Genomic DNA, 22,102 nt, shown 5'->3' with positions numbered 1-22,102 from the left:
TCAGTTTTGACTGATCACAAAAATCTTCAATACATTGAATCAGCTAAACGACTGAATGCCCGGCAGGCTCGTTGGGCTTTATTTTTTACTCGTTTCAAATTCATTATCACCTTCAGGCCAGGTTCCAAAAATACTAAGGCAGATGCCCTGTCACGCAGTTTTCTTCCAGTTCAAGACAGCAGTCCTGTTACTCCCATACTTCCGTCTTCAGTCATTCGGGCAGGCCTCACTCAGGATGTATTTACCCAGTTAAAGCTGCTTCAACATCAAGCTCCTGGAAATACTCCTGCTGGTCGTCTTTTTGTCCCTGAGTTTTTGAGAGCAACTGTTTTGACGGAGTTTCATGATAGCAAAGTTGCCGGGCATCCGGGAGTCGCTAAGACTTTGGAATTAGTCTCCCGCTCTGTATGGTGGCCTGGTCTTTCCAAAGACGTTAAAGAGTTTGTTTTCTCGTGTCAGGTCTGTGCACAGCATAAAGTTCCCCGTTCTTTGCCTATAGGTCAACTTATGCCCTTGAATGTTCCTCTTAGGCCATGGTCGCATATTTCCATGGATTTTGTGGTGGACCTCCCTCTGTCAGCCGGATGCCGAGTCATATGGGTGGTAGTGGACCGTTTTAGCAAAATGGCCCATTTCATTGCTCTTCCCCGATTGCCATCTGCCCAGGGATTGGCAGTCTTGTTCCTCCGCCATGTTTTCAGACTCCATGGCTTACCCACTGATATTGTCTCAGACCGGGGTCCACAATTCATTGCACAATTTTGGAAGTCTTTTTGTGCTTCGTTGAAGATGAAATTATCATTAACCTCCGGCTATCATCCTCAATCCAATGGACAGACTGAGCAAGTTAACCAATCTCTTAAACAATATTTGCGTTTGTACTCGGCCAAACTCCAAAATGACTGGTCTGAGTTTCTTCCATTGGCGGAGTTTGCTTATAATAATGCTTGTCATTCCTCCACCAATGTGTCTCCATTTTTTGCAGTTTTTGGTTTTCACCCCAGAGCTAATTCATTTTTTCAACATTCCTCTGTCTCCTCTCTGGCCCTGACCTCTCATCTCAAACTTATTTGGAAAAAAGTGCACCTGGCTCTCAGAAAAGCAGCTTTCCGGGAAAAAAAAATTTCTGACAGGCTCCGGCGGCCGTGCACTTTTAAAGTAGGAGACAAGGTGTGGTTGTCGACTCGCAACATTAAACTTCGACAAACCTCAGCCAGATTGGGTCCTAGATTTGTTGGACCATTTCTCATTATCAAAAAAGTCAATCCAGTTGCTTTCCGGTTACGTTTACCAAAAACTTTACGGATCGGAAATACCTTCCATTGCTCATTGCTTAAACCATATGTTTCGTCCAGTAGATTTCCTCGTAAAATATCTCAGGGGAGATCACCTGTAAATGTACAGGGTCAGCAGGAGTTCTTGGTGGAGAAGGTTCTCAATTCCAAGTTGTCTCGGGGTCGGCTTTATTTTTTGGTACATTGGAGAGGTTATGGGCCAGAGGAAAGGTCTTGGGTCCTGGATGAGGATCTTCATGCCCCAAGGCTCAAAAGGGCATTTTTTCGAGAATTTCCTCAGAAACCTGGCTTTAGGGGTTCCTTGACCCCTCCTCAAGGGGGGGGTACTGTTAGGCGCCGGGGTCCGCTCGGCGGTGCGGCCCGGTGCCTAGCAACCAGGGACGCCGTGCGCGTTCAGCCGCCGGCTCCCTGGCAACGCTAGACGCCGGGCGCACTGAGCCGCTCTGACCTTAGCAACGGGGACGCCACGTTCAGCCGCGTTCCCCGTTGCTGGGTCTGTTTTGATTACCTGATTATGTGCTGGCCGTGCAGCATACAAGCTGCACGGCATGTCAGTAGATTACCCTGTCTGGATCTTGATTGGAGGGTTCCTGAATAAAGGCACCCTCAGGACTTCCTACAGACGCCGGTGATAGCTTCCTGTTTGCCTGTGTCTGCTACAGAGAGTTTCCAGTCCTGCTCAGTCCGGTTGTTCCTGTCCTCAGAGATCCTAACTCGGAAGTTTGTCATCTGTTCCTGGAGTCTGACCGATCACCTTTAACATCTTGTGGTGTTCGTGAGTCGCGGCTCAGCCGTGTGTTGCGGCTTGTCCGCTTACTGCTTATTATTTAGTTTCTTGTGTTTTGGAGCTTTTGCGGAGGTTTCCGCTCCCACAGATCCACTCTGGTATCCAGCGGTGTTGGATAGGAGTAACGGATCAGGTGATCTTTTGGTTGTCCTTTTCCCTGGCGGCTAGTCCGCACATACCTTTGGTTTAGTTAGTTAGCTTGTAACCCCCTGGCCTGGTTGCTTAGTCAGAGGGCCCCTTGTTATCACCCTGTCTCGGATTTCCCCTTGTCTCCCATTAAGACCTGCGGGGGCATCGGGGTTGGGCAGACATAATCCGCCCTTCGAACGCGGCTGCCATGGGCTCAAGCAACCATAGTCTCGCAGGGGATTTCTGATAACACGGGCGAGACAACGGAGTTAGGGCGCCAGGGGTTACTAGGCTTTCCTGCTCCCACAACCAGCATATTTTCCTTGTACTCAGACCTCTGCCACAAGATCTCCTCTGGTCTGGAGTACAGGAATCATAACACTGTTGTCCACATTTGTGTTGAAATAATTCCACACCGAAGAGCTGGGTTTTTTTGTATTTTGACCAGGCATGTCAATGGCCATATTCGTCCCACGGACAACAGGTGTCTCCCCGGGTGCCTGACTTAAACAAACCACCTCACCATCAGAATCCTCCTTGTCAATTTCCTCCCCAGCACCAGCAACACCCATATCCTCATCCTTGTGTACTTCAACAGTGACATCTTCAATTTGACTATCAGGAACTGGACTGTGGGTGCTCCTTCCAGCACTTGCAGGGGGCGTGCAAATGGTGGAAGGTGCAAGATCTTCCCATCCAGTGTTGGGAAGGTCAGGCATCGCAACCGACACAATTGGACTCTCCTTGGGGATTTGTGATTTAGAAGAACGCACAGTTCTTTGCTGTGCTTTTGCCAGCTTAAGTCTTTTCATTTTTTTTGCGAGAGGATGAGTACTTCCATCCTCATGTGAATCTGAACCACTAGCAATGAACATAGGTCAGGGCCTCAGCCGTTCCTTGCCACTCCGTGTCGTAAATGGCATATTGGCAAGTTTACGCTTCTCATCAGAAGCTTTCAATTTTGATTTTTGGGTCATTTTACTGAACTTTTGTTATTTGGAATTTACATGCTCTCTACTATGACATTGGGCATCGGCCTTGGCAGACGACGTTGATGGCATTTCATCGTCTCTGCCATGACTAGTGGCAGCAGCTTCAGCACGAGGTGGAAGTGGATCTTGATCTTTCCCTATTTTAACCTCCACATTTTTGTTCTCCATTTTTTAATGTGTGGAATTATATGCCAGTATCAATAGCAATGGCCTACTACTATATATACTGCACACAACTAAAATGCACCACAGGTATAGAATGTAGATGGATAGTATACTTAATGATGACACAGAGGTAGGTACAGCAGTGGCCTTCCATACCGTACTGCTATATATACTGGTGGTCACTGTGTCAGCAAACTGCAAAACTAAAATGCACCACAGGTATAGAATGTAGATGGATAGCATACTTAATGACGACACAGAGGTAGGTACAGCAGTAGCCTTCCGTACCGTACTGCTATATATACTGGTGGTCACTGTGTCAGCAAACTGCAAAACTAAAATGCACCACAGGTATAGAATGTAGATGGATAGTATACTTAATGACGACACAGAGGTAGGTACAGCAGTGGCCTTCCGTACCGTACTGCTATATATACTGGTGGTCACTGTGCCAGCAAACTGCAAAACTAAAATGCACCACAGGTATAGAATGTAGATGGATAGTATACTTAATGACGACACAGAGGTAGGTACGGCAGTGGCCTTCCATACCGTACTGCTATATATACTGGTGGTCACTGTGTCAGCAAACTGCAAAACTAAAATGCACCACAGGTATAGAATGTAGATGGATAGCATACTTAATGACGACACAGAGGTAGGTACAGCAGTAGCCTTCCGTACCGTACTGCTATATATACTGGTGGTCACTGTGTCAGCAAACTGCAAAACTAAAATGCACCACAGGTATAGAATGTAGATGGATAGTATACTTAATGACGACACAGAGGTAGGTACAGCAGTAGCCTTCCATACCGTACTGCTATATATACTGGTGGTCACTGTGTCAGCAAACTGCAAAACTAAAATGCACCACAGGTATAGTATGAAGATGTATAGTATACTTAATGACGACACAGTGGTAGGTACAGCAGTGGCCTTCTGTACCGTACTGCTATATATACTGGTGGTCACTGTGTAAGCAAGCTGCAAAACTAAAATGCACCACAGGTATAGAATGTAGATGGATAGTATACTTAATGACGACACAGAGGTAGATACAGCAGTAGCCTTCCGTACCGTACTGCTATATATACTGGTGGTCACTGTGTCAGCAAACTGCAAAACTAAAATGCACCACGGGTATAGAATGTAGATGGATAGTATACTTAATGACGACACAGAGGTAGGTACAGCAGTGGCCTTCCGTACCGTACTGCTATATATACTGGTGGTCACTGTGTAAGCAAACTGCAAAACTAAAATGCACCATAGGTATAGAATGTAGATGGATAGTATACTTAATGACGACACAGACGTAGATACAGCAGTAGCCTTCTGTACCGTACTGCTATATATACTGGTGGTCACTGTGTCAGCAAACTGCAAAACTAAAATGCACCACAGGTATAGAATGTAGATGGATAGTATACTTAATGACGACACAGAGGTAGGTACAGCAGTGGCCTTCCGTACCGTACTGCTATATATAGTATACTGGTGGACACTGTGTCAGCAAACTGCAAAACTAAACTGCACCACAGGTATAGAATGTAGATGGATAGTATACTTAATGATGACACAGAGGTAGGTACAGCAGTGGCCTTCCGTACCGTACTGCTATATATACTGGTGGTCACTGTGCCAGCAAACTGCAAAACTAAAATGCACCACAGGTATAGAATGTAGATGGATAGTATACTTAATGACGACACAGAGGTAGGTACAGCAGTGGCCTTCCGTACCGTACTGCTATATATACTTGTGGTCACTGTGTCAGCAAACTGCAAAACTAAAATGCACCACAGGTATAGAATGTAGATGAATAGTATACTTAATGACGACATAGAGGTAGGTACAGCAGTAGCTTCCATACCATACTGCTATATATACTGGTGGTCACTGTGTCAGCAAACTGCAAAACTAAAATGCACCACAGGTATAGAATGAAGATGTATAGTATACTTAATGACGACACAGAGGTAGGTACAGCAGTGGCCTTCCGTACCGTACTGCTATATATACTGGTGGTCACTGTGTAAGCAAGCTGCAAAACTAAAATGCACTACAGGTATAGAATGTAGATGGATAGTATACTTAATGACGACACAGAGGTAGATACAGCAGTAGCCTTCCGTACCGTACTGCTATATATACTGGTGGTCACTGTGTCAGCAAACTGCAAAACTAAAATGCACCACAGGTATAGAATGTAGATGGATAGTATACTTAATGACGACACAGAGGTAGGTACAGCAGTGGCCTTCCGTACCGTACTGCTATATATACTGGTGGTCACTGTGTAAGCAAACTGCAAAACTAAAATGCACCATAGGTATAGAATGTAGATGGATAGTATACTTAATGACGACACAGAGGTAGATACAGAAGTAGCCTTCCGTACCGTACTGCTATATATACTGGTGGTCACTGTGTCAGCAAACTGCAAAACTAAAATTTTTAAGTGAATAATCGATGCTGAGTAATTGTGTCGTTTTTGAGCTATTGTGTAAAAGCACCAGGGTCGCACACCCCTGCTTTTAGTATACATGTGAATATTAACCAATCATTCTCTCACATAGGTGGCGGTATTACATGGCTGGTGGATGATATGTTCACGCCCACCACTAACAGCCCCACAGATACTTTTCGCTGACAACAGGGACCCGTACTGCTGTACAGGTGACCCAACCAAAATAACCAACCAGTGACCCATGATTCAAACCAATTGCCCTGTGAAACCTATTTATGGGCTATATAACTGATAAGATGATGGTCACACTATTTAATTTTTAAATACACCTCATTTCCTAACACATTGCGTTAAGGTAAACATTACACATACGGACCTCAATATATTCTATGTTTTTGGCTGAGGCCATTTAGAAAAGAATACATATACTCTCTAACATATTTTCGTTTATGATCACATACTTATTAATGAATTCACACAGGTTTTTGCAGATTTATAAATAATAATTTTTAAAGGCATACCTAATAAAATTTGTAATTTTATGATTGTTTCACTTAATATAAAAAATCCTTGTGTTACCTCAGATAAGAGTGCTCCCTACCAGGGTTATCTTTGTCTTCTCTGTAAGTCCCCTTTTTTTGAAACTAAAATGCACCACAGGTATAGAATGTAGATGGATAGTATACTTAATGACGACACAGAGGTAGGTACAGCAGTGGCCTTCCGTACCGTACTGCTATATATACTGGTGGTCACTGTGTCAGCAAACTGCAAAACTAAAATGCACCACAGGTATAGAATGTAGACGGATAGTATACTTAATGACGACACAGAGGTAGGTACAGCAGTGGCCTTCCGTACCGTACTGCTATATATACTGGTGGTCACTGTGTAAGCAAACTGCAAAACTAAAATGCACCACAGGTATAGCATGTAGATGGATAGTATACTTAATGACGACACAGAGGTAGATACAGCAGTAGCCTTCCGTACCGTACTGCTATATATACTGGTGGTCAAGGTAGATACAGCAGTAGCCTTTCGTACCGTACTGCTATATATACTGGTGGTCACTGTGTCAGCAAACTGCAAAACTAAAATGCACCACAGGTATAGAATGTAGATGGATAGTATACTTAATGACGACACAGAGGTAGATACAGCAGTGGCCTTCCGTACCGTACTGCTATATATACTGGTGGTCACTGTGTCAGCAAACTGCAAAACTAAAATGCACCACAGGTATAGAATGTAGATGAATAGTATACTTAATGACGACACAGAAGTAGGTACAGCAGTGGCCTTTCCGTACCGTACTGCTATATATACTGGTGGTCACTGTGTAAGCAAACTGCAAAACTAAAATGCACCACAGGTATAGAATGTAGATGGATAGTATACTTAATGACGACACAGAGGTAGATACAGCAGTAGCCTTCCGTACCGTACTGCTATATATACTGGTGGTCACTGTGTCAGCAAACTGCAAAACTAAAATGCACCACAGGTATAGAATGTAGATGGATAGTATACTTAATGACGACACAGAGGTAGGTACAGCAGTGGCCTTCCGTACCGTACTGCTATATATACTGGTGGTCACTGTGCCAGCAAACTGCAAAACTAAAATGCACCACAGGTATAGAATGTAGATGGATAGTATACTTAATGACGACACAGAGGTAGGTACGGCAGTGGCCTTCCATACCGTACTGCTATATATACTGGTGGTCACTGTGTCAGCAAACTGCAAAACTAAAATGCACCACAGGTATAGAATGTAGATGGATAGCATACTTAATGACGACACAGAGGTAGGTACAGCAGTAGCCTTCCGTACCGTACTGCTATATATACTGGTGGTCACTGTGTCAGCAAACTGCAAAACTAAAATGCACCACAGGTATAGAATGTAGATGGATAGTATACTTAATGACGACACAGAGGTAGGTACAGCAGTAGCCTTCCATACCGTACTGCTATATATACTGGTGGTCACTGTGTCAGCAAACTGCAAAACTAAAATGCACCACAGGTATAGTATGAAGATGTATAGTATACTTAATGACGACACAGTGGTAGGTACAGCAGTGGCCTTCTGTACCGTACTGCTATATATACTGGTGGTCACTGTGTAAGCAAGCTGCAAAACTAAAATGCACCACAGGTATAGAATGTAGATGGATAGTATACTTAATGACGACACAGAGGTAGATACAGCAGTAGCCTTCCGTACCGTACTGCTATATATACTGGTGGTCACTGTGTCAGCAAACTGCAAAACTAAAATGCACCACGGGTATAGAATGTAGATGGATAGTATACTTAATGACGACACAGAGGTAGGTACAGCAGTGGCCTTCCGTACCGTACTGCTATATATACTGGTGGTCACTGTGTAAGCAAACTGCAAAACTAAAATGCACCATAGGTATAGAATGTAGATGGATAGTATACTTAATGACGACACAGACGTAGATACAGCAGTAGCCTTCTGTACCGTACTGCTATATATACTGGTGGTCACTGTGTCAGCAAACTGCAAAACTAAAATGCACCACAGGTATAGAATGTAGATGGATAGTATACTTAATGACGACACAGAGGTAGGTACAGCAGTGGCCTTCCGTACCGTACTGCTATATATAGTATACTGGTGGACACTGTGTCAGCAAACTGCAAAACTAAACTGCACCACAGGTATAGAATGTAGATGGATAGTATACTTAATGATGACACAGAGGTAGGTACAGCAGTGGCCTTCCGTACCGTACTGCTATATATACTGGTGGTCACTGTGCCAGCAAACTGCAAAACTAAAATGCACCACAGGTATAGAATGTAGATGGATAGTATACTTAATGACGACACAGAGGTAGGTACAGCAGTGGCCTTCCGTACCGTACTGCTATATATACTTGTGGTCACTGTGTCAGCAAACTGCAAAACTAAAATGCACCACAGGTATAGAATGTAGATGAATAGTATACTTAATGACGACATAGAGGTAGGTACAGCAGTAGCTTCCATACCATACTGCTATATATACTGGTGGTCACTGTGTCAGCAAACTGCAAAACTAAAATGCACCACAGGTATAGAATGAAGATGTATAGTATACTTAATGACGACACAGAGGTAGGTACAGCAGTGGCCTTCCGTACCGTACTGCTATATATACTGGTGGTCACTGTGTAAGCAAGCTGCAAAACTAAAATGCACTACAGGTATAGAATGTAGATGGATAGTATACTTAATGACGACACAGAGGTAGATACAGCAGTAGCCTTCCGTACCGTACTGCTATATATACTGGTGGTCACTGTGTCAGCAAACTGCAAAACTAAAATGCACCACAGGTATAGAATGTAGATGGATAGTATACTTAATGACGACACAGAGGTAGGTACAGCAGTGGCCTTCCGTACCGTACTGCTATATATACTGGTGGTCACTGTGTAAGCAAACTGCAAAACTAAAATGCACCATAGGTATAGAATGTAGATGGATAGTATACTTAATGACGACACAGAGGTAGATACAGAAGTAGCCTTCCGTACCGTACTGCTATATATACTGGTGGTCACTGTGTCAGCAAACTGCAAAACTAAAATTTTTAAGTGAATAATCGATGCTGAGTAATTGTGTCGTTTTTGAGCTATTGTGTAAAAGCACCAGGGTCGCACACCCCTGCTTTTAGTATACATGTGAATATTAACCAATCATTCTCTCACATAGGTGGCGGTATTACATGGCTGGTGGATGATATGTTCACGCCCACCACTAACAGCCCCACAGATACTTTTCGCTGACAACAGGGACCCGTACTGCTGTACAGGTGACCCAACCAAAATAACCAACCAGTGACCCATGATTCAAACCAATTGCCCTGTGAAACCTATTTATGGGCTATATAACTGATAAGATGATGGTCACACTATTTAATTTTTAAATACACCTCATTTCCTAACACATTGCGTTAAGGTAAACATTACACATACGGACCTCAATATATTCTATGTTTTTGGCTGAGGCCATTTAGAAAAGAATACATATACTCTCTAACATATTTTCGTTTATGATCACATACTTATTAATGAATTCACACAGGTTTTTGCAGATTTATAAATAATAATTTTTAAAGGCATACCTAATAAAATTTGTAATTTTATGATTGTTTCACTTAATATAAAAAATCCTTGTGTTACCTCAGATAAGAGTGCTCCCTACCAGGGTTATCTTTGTCTTCTCTGTAAGTCCCCTTTTTTTGAAACTAAAATGCACCACAGGTATAGAATGTAGATGGATAGTATACTTAATGACGACACAGAGGTAGGTACAGCAGTGGCCTTCCGTACCGTACTGCTATATATACTGGTGGTCACTGTGTCAGCAAACTGCAAAACTAAAATGCACCACAGGTATAGAATGTAGACGGATAGTATACTTAATGACGACACAGAGGTAGGTACAGCAGTGGCCTTCCGTACCGTACTGCTATATATACTGGTGGTCACTGTGTAAGCAAACTGCAAAACTAAAATGCACCACAGGTATAGCATGTAGATGGATAGTATACTTAATGACGACACAGAGGTAGATACAGCAGTAGCCTTCCGTACCGTACTGCTATATATACTGGTGGTCAAGGTAGATACAGCAGTAGCCTTTCGTACCGTACTGCTATATATACTGGTGGTCACTGTGTCAGCAAACTGCAAAACTAAAATGCACCACAGGTATAGAATGTAGATGGATAGTATACTTAATGACGACACAGAGGTAGATACAGCAGTGGCCTTCCGTACCGTACTGCTATATATACTGGTGGTCACTGTGTCAGCAAACTGCAAAACTAAAATGCACCACAGGTATAGAATGTAGATGAATAGTATACTTAATGACGACACAGAAGTAGGTACAGCAGTGGCCTTTCCGTACCGTACTGCTATATATACTGGTGGTCACTGTGTAAGCAAACTGCAAAACTAAAATGCACCACAGGTATAGAATGTAGATGGATAGTATACTTAATGACGACACAGAGGTAGATACAGCAGTAGCCTTCCGTACCGTACTGCTATATATACTGGTGGTCACTGTGTCAGCAAACTGCAAAACTAAAATGCACCACAGGTATAGAATGTAGATGGATAGTATACTTAATGACGACACAGAGGTAGATACAGCAGTGGCCTTCCGTACCGTACTGCTATATATACTGGTGGTCACTTTGTCAGCAAACTGCAAAACTAAAATGCACCACAGGTATAGAATCTAGATGGATAGTATACTTAATGACGACACAGAGGTAGGTACAGCAGTGGCCTACTGTACCGTAATGCTTTATATTATATACTGGTGGTCACTGGTCAGCAAAACTCTGCACTGTACTCCTCCTATATAATATTATACTGTTGGTCCCCAGTCCCCACAATAAAGCAGCACACTGAGCACAGATATGGAGTGTTTTTCAGGCAGACAACGTATACTGGTGGTCACTGTCAGCAAAACTCTGCACTGTACTCCTGCTATATAATACATCTGCTCCCCAGTCCCCACAATTAAGCAGTGTGAGCACAGATATATGCAGCACACTGAGCACAGATAAGGAGCGTTTTTTTCAGGCAGAGAACGGATAAAACTGGTGGTCACTGATCAGCAAAACTCTGAACTGTACTCCTCCTATATTTTACAGCTGCTCCCCAGTCCTCCCCAAAATTAAGCAATAAAGCACAATCAAGTTCAACAATAACGGAGAGGACGACAGCCACGTCCTCTCCCTAACATTTCCAATGCACGAGTGAAAATGGCGGCGACGCGCGGCTGCTTATATAGAATCCGAATCTCGCGAGAATCCGACAGCGGGATGATGACGTTCGGGCGCGCTCGGGTTACCCGAGCCATATGGGAGAATCCGAGTATAGCTCGGACCCGTGTAAAAAGGGTGAAGTTCGGGGGGGTTCGGTTTCCGAGGAACCGAACCCGCTCATCACTACTCATTTCCAGTCTATTCTGAACACCTCGCACCTCACAATATTATTTTTAGTCCTAAAATTTGCACCAAGGTCACTGGATGACTAAGCTAAGCGACCCAAGTGGCCGACAATAAACACCTGGCCCATCTAGGAGTGGCACTGCAGTGTCAGACAGGATGGCACTTCAAAAAAATAGTCCCCAAACAGCACATGATGCAAAGAAAAAAAGAGGGGCAATGAGGTAGCTGTGTGACTAAGCTAAGCGACCCAAGTGGCCGACACAAACACCTGGCCCATCTAGGAGTGGCACTGCAGTGTCAGACAGGATGGCAGATTAAAAATATAGTCCCCAAACAGCACATGATGCAAAGAAAAAAAGAGGCGCAATGAGGTAGCTGTGTGACTAAGCTAAGCGACCCAAGTGGCCAACACAAACACCTGGCCCATCTAGGAGTGGCACTGCAGTGTCAGGCAGGATGGCACTTCAAAAAAATAGTCCCCAAACAGCACATGATGCAAAGAAAAATGAAAGAAAAAAGAGGTGCAAGATGGAATTGTCCTTGGGCCCTCCCACCCACCCTTATGTTGTATAAACAGGACATGCACACTTTAACAAACCCATCATTTCAGCGACAGGGTCTGCCACACAACTGTGGCTGAAATGACTGGTTGGTTTGGGCCCCCTCAAAAAAGAAGCAATCAATCTCTCCTTGCACAAACTGGCTCTACAGAGGCAAGATGTCCACCTCCTCCTCATTGTCCGATTCCTCACCCCTTTCACTGTGTACATCCCCCTCCTCACAGATTATTAATTCGTACCCACTGGAATCCACCATCTCAGGTCACTGTGTACTTTCTGGAGGCAATTGCTGGTGAATGTCTTCACGGAGGAATTGATTATAATTAATTTTGATGAACATCATCTTCTCCACATTTCTGGAAGTAACCTCGTACTGTTAGGTTCCCGGTGCTCAGATCAAGGGAGATGTTGCGTAGTGAGTCCTGAGCACCAGAACGTGACTCTGAAACGAGGTGTGGTGTGGAAATAGCCCCTAGCACCCTACATCCGTTGTTTCACCCGTGTGGTCCGTTCACGCATGAGTGACTTTGGTTTCTTGGGCCCATGGCAGCCGCGTTTGAAGGGCGGATTAGGTCTGCCCAACTCCGATGCCCCCAGGTCTTAGATTGAGACAAGGCGTGAACCGAGACAGGATAATAACAAGGGGACCTCTAGCTAAAACAAACAGAAGGCTAGGGGCTACTAACAACCCTAAACCTAAATATATGTGCGGCACGCCGCCAAAGGAAAAGAACAACAAAGGAAATGCTGTCCACTCGCCGACACAATACCGTTGTGTACTTGCGGTGACAGCACAAGCAGAACCCTCTGCAAAACACCAGAAACAAATTATAACCAAAGAATACTGCGGCCTGAGCCGACGGACGCGGCAAAGCCGCTACTCACAGAACCGGTACAAATACTGGCAAACGGACAGGAACCCCCAATGTAGCCGACACAGACTCTCAGAACTGGAGGACAGGCAGAATCCCAAACGACAGACCGGTGGACACCAAGAAGCCAGATATTCGACCAGGCACACACAAAGCCACAGGACTCCTGGACAGGAACGCTTCAGGGCAGGACACAGGATCAGACACTGGAATCGACACAGGAACCGACACTCAAAGCAGCTAGACTGACACTGCTAGACAGGAGCTCAGGAACTGGCAGGGACTAGCTCAGAACTCTGGAACCCAGGAAACCTGGAAATCTGGAAATATCACCAGCGTCTGTGAATTGCACTGAGCCAGCATATAACAGAGAGTCTTAATTAATTATGTCGTGCAGCTGCCCTGCTGCACAACTGAGAGGTGCAATCAACAGACAGGTGAGGCTGAACACATGGGAACAAGCTGCAATCACACAGACTCACCACTGGCAGCAAACAAGAATCTTCTTAAACCAGAGCAACGGGAAATCATGGCCTGCAAGGCTACTTATAAACATAAAATAGGAATGAACCACTACCTGTGGTTCATAACAGTACCCTCTCTTTAAGGGTGGGCTCCGAACACCCCATGACACCCACGGGGAACAGAAACAGAAGTATAACATAAAGTACATAACCAAAAATGCAAAACAGGAATGAGCCACAGCCGTGGCTCATAACATTACCCCCCCTTGAGGAGGGGTCAAAGGACCCCAAAATTCAGACTTTCCAAAACAAGGGACACAAAAAAAACCTGACACACTGGTCTAACAGAAAGAAGCTGTGACAACAGCTTGTAACGGTGCCCCCCCCCCCCTTGATGGTGGCCACTGGACACAAGACAAGGAAAGAGAAAAAAATCTTTTTTTTTTTTTTAACAAGACAAGAGTCAATAATCATTTATTTTTCTTATTATTATTATTTTTACAAAGTTCTTGAGGTCTGACCAAGGTAATTACTCAAACATTGTCTGAACTGATGGTACCTCCCAGCAAGGCTGGGTTCAAATCAGAGATTGGTTTCTTAACCTTGGGAGCTGAACTTTCAGGCAAAGTACTACTATTAGAAGAAGAGAGAAAAGCACATCCTGCAGTCAAAACAACGGGCTGAGACTCTTGTGCCGAATTTACAGAATATGGTGAACTCTCAGCAGATAAGACGGGTGACCTAGAGGAACCTGAACCAATTTCTTTGGAACCATATCTCTTAATAACTGCATCACTGAATGCCGGGGGATCCTGAAGAATGGGATCTTCAGCTTTCATTAGGCTGGTTGCCCACTCAAAAGGCTCTCCTCTAAAGGAATATATCAGATAGAGCACAAGGTTCTCTAAAGTGATGCCCAGAAATGGTCTAAACAACAAAACGGTGTAATAGTGTTTGTAAAGCGCCAGAAATTGGACTAAGTCCCCATCAAAGATAATAGATGTTGAGATATCAACAGAGTCAGGATCTGCTTCCTTCCAATCTGACTGACTAGAGTGCTTTGCTAGGACCTGGTCACTATTGACCTTACTCGAGGCTAAGACTTTCTGAACCCCACCTGGGGCAGTGACTTTCTGAACCCCACCTGGGGCAGTGACCCTCGGAACCCCACCTGGGGTAGTGACTTTCTGAACCCCACCTGGGGTAGTGACTTTCTGAACCCCACCTGGGGCAGTGACTTTCTGAACCCCACCCGGGGCAGTGACTTTCTGAACCTCACCCGGGGCAGTGACTTTCTGAACCCCACCCGTGGCAGTGACTTTCTGAACCCCACCCGGGGCAGTGGCCTCCGGGAACCCCGCTGGGGCAGTGACCTCTGGGAACCCTGCTGGGGAAGTGGCCTCCGGGAACCCCGCTGGGGCAGTGGCCTTCGGGAACCCCGCTAGGGCCAGCACCTCGGATTCTTTTACTGGGACCGGGCCGTTGGCCTACCTCACAGGGACCGGGCCGTCGGCCTCCCTCTCTGGGACCGAGCCGTCGGCCTCCCTCTCTGGGACCGAGCCGTCAGCCTCCCTCTCTGGGACCGAGCCGTCGGCCTCACTCTCTGGGACCGAGCCGTCGGCCTCCCTCTCTGAGTCGATAATTATCGAAACTTCTCCCGGGACTAAGACTTCCGGGACCTTTGCTGAAGCTATAACCTTCAGAACCTCCACTAACGCTATGCCTCTTGAGTCCTTTCCTGGGGAAGCGACCTCTAGACCCTTCTTTGGGGCTGCGTCTCTCGAGACCCCACTTGGGGATATTACTTCAAAGATCCCTTCTGGGGTTTTGCTTCTCGAGTTCCCTTCTAGAACTATGGTTTTAGACACCTTCTCTGGAGTTGCGCTTTTCAAGTCTCTACCTGGGGTAACAGCTTCTGAGACCCCTTCTGGTATTGACACCTGAGCAATAATATTCGATGTCCCTCTATAACCTAGAGCATCGGGTACCGCTCCAGGACTCTGGGCATCGGGCACCGCTCCAGGACCCTGGACATCGGGCACCACTCCAGGACCCTGGGCATCGGGCACCACTCCAGGACCCTGGGCATCGGGCACCACTCCAGGACCCTGGGCATCGGGCACCACTCCAGGACCCTGGGCATCGGGCACCACTCCAGGACCCTGGGCATCGGGCACCACTCCAGGGGTTTGCAACTCTGCTTCCACAGGAAAATCAAGAGAGGAGAGAAACATTCTCCTTTGGTTCCTGAATCTATAATGGGGCTCCTCGCACCCCCATTTGCGGGAGAATGTGAAGGAGGAGATGTTGAAGGGTCACGTTCCGCTTGACTTGACAATTTTCTCACCAGCAGGTCTTTGAACCTCTGCAGACTTGTGTCTGCCGGAAAGAGAGACACAACGTAGGTTTTAAATCTGGGATCGAGCACGGTGGCCAAAATGTAGTGCTCTGATTTCAACAGATTGACCACCCGTGAATCCTGGTTAAGCGAATTAAGGGCTCCATCCACAAGTCCCACATGCCTAGCGGAATCGCTCTGTTTTAGCTCCTCCTTCAATGTCTCCAGCTTCTTCTGCAAAAGCCTGATGAGGGGAATGACCTGACTCAGGCTGGCAGTGTCTGAACTGACTTCACGTGTGGCAAGTTCAAAGGGTTGCAGAACCTTGCACAACGTTGAAATCATTCTCCACTGCACTTGAGTCAGGTGCATTCCCCCTCCTTTGCCTATATCGTGGAAAGATGTATAGGCTTGAATGGCCTTTTGCTGCTCATCCATCCTCTGAAGCATATAGAGGGTTGAATTCCACCTCGTTACCACCTCTTGCTTCAGATGATGGCAGGGCAGGTTCAGGATTGTTTGGTGGTGCTCCAGTCTTCTGTACGCGGTGGCTGAATGCCGAAAGTGGCCTGCAATTCTTCGGGCCACCGACAGCATCTCTTGCACGCCCCTGTCGTTTTTTTAATAATTCTGCACCACCAAATTCAATGTATATGCAAAACATGGGACGTGCTGGAATTTGCCCAGATGTAATGTACGCACAATATTGGTGGCGTTGTCCGATGTCACAAATCCCCAGGAGAGTCCAATTGGGGTAAGCCATTCTGCGATGATCTTCCTCAGTTTCCGTAAGAGGTTGTCAGCTGTGTGCCTCTTCTGGAAAGCGGTGATACAAAGCGTAGCCTGCCTAGGAACGAGTTGGCGTTTGCGAGATGCTGCTACTGGTGCCGCCGCTGCTGTTCTTGCTGCGGGAGGCAATACATCTACCCAGTGGGCTGTCACTGTCATATAGTCCTGAGTCTGCCCTGCTCCACATGTCCATGGTTAAGTGGACATTGGGTACAACTGCATTTTTTAGGACACTGGTGACTCTTTTTCTGAGGTCTGTGTACATTTTCGGTATCGCCTGCCTAGAGAAATGGAACCTAGATGGTATTTGGTACCGGGGACACAGTACCTCAATCAAGTTTCTAGTTGCCTCTGCATTAACGGTGGATACCGGAACCTTGTTTCTCACCGCCCAGGCTGCCAAGGCCTGAGTTATCTGCTTTGCAGCAATATGACTGCTGTGATATTTCATCTTCCTCGCAAAGGACTGTTGGACAGTCAATTGCTTACTGGAAGTAGTACAAGTGGTCTTCCGACTTCCCCTCTGGGATGACGATCGACTCCCAGCAGCAACAACAGCAGCGCCAGCAGTAGGCGTTACACTCAAGGATGCATCAGAGGAATCCCAGGCAGGAGAGGACTCGTCAGACTTGCCAGTGACATGGCCTGCAGGACTATTGGCTTTCCTGGGTAAGGAGGAAATTGACATTGAGGGAGTTGGTGGTGTGGTTTGCAGGAGCTTGGTTACAAGAGGAAGGGATTTAGTGGTCAGTGGACTGCTTCCGCTGTCATCCAAAGTTTTTGAACTTGTCACTGACTTATGATGAATGTGCTGCAGGTGACGTATAAGGGAGGATGTTCCGAGGTGGTTAACGTCCTTACCCCTACTTATTACAGCTTGACAAAGGCAACACACGGCTTGACACCTGTTGTCCACATTTGTGTTGAAATAATTCCACACCGAAGAGCTGGGTTTTTTTGTATTTTGACCAGGCATGTCAATGGCCATATTCGTCCCACGGACAACAGGTGTCTCCCCGGGTGCCTGACTTAAACAAACCACCTCACCATCAGAATCCTCCTTGTCAATTTCCTCCCCAGCACCAGCAACACCCATATCCTCATCCTTGTGTACTTCAACAGTGACATCTTCAATTTGACTATCAGGAACTGGACTGCGGGTGCTCCTTCCAGCACTTGCAAGGGGCGTGCAAATGGTGGAAGGTGCAAGATCTTCCCGTCCAGTGTTGGGAAGGTCAGGCATCGCAACCGACACAATTGGACTCTCCTTGGGGATTTGTGATTTAGAAGAACGCACAGTTCTTTGCTGTGCTTTTGCCAGCTTAAGTCTTTTCATTTTTTTTGCGAGAGGATGAGTACTTCCATCCTCATGTGAATCTGAACCACTAGCCATGAACATAGGTCAGGGCCTCAGCCGTTCCTTGCCACTCCGTGTCGTAAATGGCATATTGGCAAGTTTACGCTTCTCATCAGAAGCTTTCAATTTTGATTTTTGGGTCATTTTACTGAACTTTTGTTATTTGGAATTTACATGCTCTCTACTATGACATTGGGCATCGGCCTTGGCAGACGACGTTGATGGCATTTCATCGTCTCTGCCATGACTAGTGGCAGCAGCTTTAGCACGAGGTGGAAGTGGATCTTGATCTTTCCCTATTTTAACCTCCACATTTTTGTTCTCCATTTTTTAATGTGTGGAATTATATGCCAGTATCAATAGCAATGGCCTACTACTATATATACTGCACACAACTAAAATGCACCACAGGTATAGAATGTAGATGGATAGTATACTTAATGACGACACAGAGGTAGGTACAGCAGTAGCCTTCCATACCGTACTGCTATATATACTGGTGGTCACTGTGTCAGCAAACTGCAAAACTAAAATGCACCACAGGTATAGAATGAAGATGTATAGTATACTTAATGACGACACAGTGGTAGGTACAGCAGTGGCCTTCCGTACCGTACTGCTATATATACTGGTGGTCACTGTGTAAGCTAGCTGCAAAACTAAAATGCACCACAGGTATAGAATGTAGATGGATAGTATACTTAATGACGACACAGAGGTAGATACAGCAGTAGCCTTCCGTACCGTACTGCTATATATACTGGTGGTCACTGTGTCAGCAAACTGCAAAACTAAAATGCACCACAGGTATAGAATGTAGATGGATAGTATACTTAATGACGACACAGAGGTAGGTACAGCAGTGGCCTTCCATACCGTACTGCTATATATACTGGTGGTCACTGTGTCAGCAAACTGCAAAACTAAAATGCACCACAGGTATAGAATGTAGATGGATAGTATACTTAATGACGACACAGAGGTAGGTACAGCAGTAGCCTTCCGTACCGTACTGCTATATATACTGGTGGTCACTGTGTCAGCAAACTGCAAAACTAAAATGCACCACAGGTATAGAATGTAGATGGATAGTATACTTAATGACGACACAGAGGTAGGTACAGCAGTAGCCTTCCATACCGTACTGCTATATATACTGGTGGTCACTGTGTCAGCAAACTGCAAAACTAAAATGCACCACAGGTATAGAATGAAGATGTATAGTATACTTAATGACGACACAGTGGTAGGTACAGCAGTGGCCTTCCGTACCGTACTGCTATATATACTGGTGGTCACTGTGTAAGCTAGCTGCAAAACTAAAATGCACCACAGGTATAGAATGTAGATGGATAGTATACTTAATGACGACACAGAGGTAGATACAGCAGTAGCCTTCCGTACCGTGCTGCTATATATACTGGTGGTCACTGTGTCAGCAAACTGCAAAACTAAAATGCACCACAGGTATAGAATGTAGATGGATAGTATACTTAATGACGACACAGAGGTAGGTACAGCAGTGGCCTTCCGTACCGTACTGCTATATATACTGGTGGTCACTGTGTAAGCAAACTGCAAAACTAAAATGCACCATAGGTATAGAATGTAGATGGATAGTATACTTAATGACGACACAGACGTAGATACAGCAGTAGCCTTCCGTACCGTACTGCTATATATACTGGTGGTCACTGTGTCAGCAAACTGCAAAACTAAAATGCACCACAGGTATAGAATGTAGATGGATAGTATACTTAATGACGACACAGAGGTAGGTACAGCAGTGGCCTTCCGTACCGTACTGCTATATATAGTATACTGGTGGACACTGTGTCAGCAAACTGCAAAACTAAACTGCACCACAGGTATAGAATGTACATGGATAGTATACTTAATGATGACACAGAGGTAGGTACAGCAGTGGCCTTCCGTACCGTACTGCTATATATACTGGTGGTCACTGTGCCAGCAAACTGCAAAACTAAAATGCACCACAGGTATAGAATGTAGATGGATAGTATACTTAATGACGACACAGAGGTAGGTACAGCAGTGGCCTTCCGTACCGTACTGCTATATATACTTGTGGTCACTGTGTCAGCAAACTGCAAAACTAAAATGCACCACAGGTATAGAATGTAGATGGATAGTATACTTAATGACGACACAGAGGTAGGTACAGCAGTAGCTTCCATACCATACTGCTATATATACTGGTGGTCACTGTGTCAGCAAACTGCAAAATTAAAATGCACCACAGGTATAGAATGAAGATGTATAGTATACTTAATGACGACACAGGTAGGTACAGCAGTGGCCTTCCGTACCGTACTGCTATATATACTGGTGGTCACTGTGTAAGCAAGCTGCAAAACTAAAATGCACCACAGGTATAGAATGTAGATGGATAGTATACTTAATGACGACACAGAGGTAGATACAGCAGTAGCCTTCCGTACCGTACTGCTATATATACTGGTGGTCACTGTGTCAGCAAACTGCAAAACTAAAATGCACCACAGGTATAGAATGTAGATGGATAGTATACTTAATGACGACACAGAGGTAGGTACAGCAGTGGCCTTCCGTACCGTACTGCTATATATACTGGTGGTCACTGTGTAAGCAAACTGCAAAACTAAAATGCACCATAGGTATAGAATGTAGATGGATAGTATACTTAATGACGACACAGAGGTAGATACAGCAGTAGCCTTCCGTACCGTACTGCTATATATACTGGTAGTCACTGTGTCAGCAAACTGCAAAACTAAAATTTTTAAGTGAATAATAATTTTTAAATACACCTCATTTCCTAACACATTGCGTTAAGGGAAACATTACACATACGGACCTCATTATATTCTATGTTTTTGGCTGAGGCCATTTAGAAAAGAATACATATACTCTCTAACATATTTTCGTTTATGATCACATACTTATTAATGAATTCACACAGGTTTTTGCAGATTTATAAATAATAATTTTTAAAGGCATACCTAATAAAATTTGTAATTTTATGATTGTTTCACTTAATATAAAAAATCCTTGTGTTACCTCAGATAAGAGTGCTCCCTACCAGGGTTATCTTTGTCTTCTCTGTAAGTCCCCTTTTTTTGAAACTAAAATGCACCACAGGTATAGAATGTAGATGGATAGTATACTTAATGACGACACAGAGGTAGGTACAGCAGTGGCCTTCCGTACCGTACTGCTATATATACTGGTGGTCACTGTGTCAGCAAACTGCAAAACTAAAATGCACCACAGGTATAGAATGTAGACGGATAGTATACTTAATGACGACACAGAGGTAGGTACAGCAGTGGCCTTCCCTACCGTACTGCTATATATACTGGTGGTCACTGTGTAAGCAAACTGCAAAACTAAAATGCACCACAGGTATAGAATGTAGATGGATAGTATACTTAATGACGACACAGAGGTAGATACAGCAGTAGCCTTCCGTACCGTACTGCTATATATACTGGTGGTCACTGTGTCAGCAAACTGCAAAACTAAAATGCACCACAGGTATAGAATGTAGATGGATAGTATACTTAATGACGACACGGAGGTAGATACAGCAGTGGCCTTCCGTACCGTACTGCTATATATACTGGTGGTCACTTTGTCAGCAAACTGCAAAACTAAAATGCACCACAGGTATAGAATGTAGACGGATAGTATACTTAATGACGACACAGAGGTAGGTACAGCAGTGGCCTTTCCGTACCGTACTGCTATATATACTGGTGGTCACTGTGTCAGCAAACTGCACAACTGAAATGCACCACAGGTGTAGAATCTAGATGGATAGTATACTTAATGACGACACAGAGGTAGGTACAGCAGTGGCCTACTGTACCGTAATGCTTTA

The sequence above is a fragment of the Pseudophryne corroboree genome, chromosome 9 (assembly GCF_028390025.1).
Source record: "Pseudophryne corroboree isolate aPseCor3 chromosome 9, aPseCor3.hap2, whole genome shotgun sequence".
Lineage (NCBI taxonomy): Eukaryota > Metazoa > Chordata > Amphibia > Anura > Myobatrachidae > Pseudophryne > Pseudophryne corroboree.
This window is presented reverse-complemented; position numbering follows the sequence as displayed.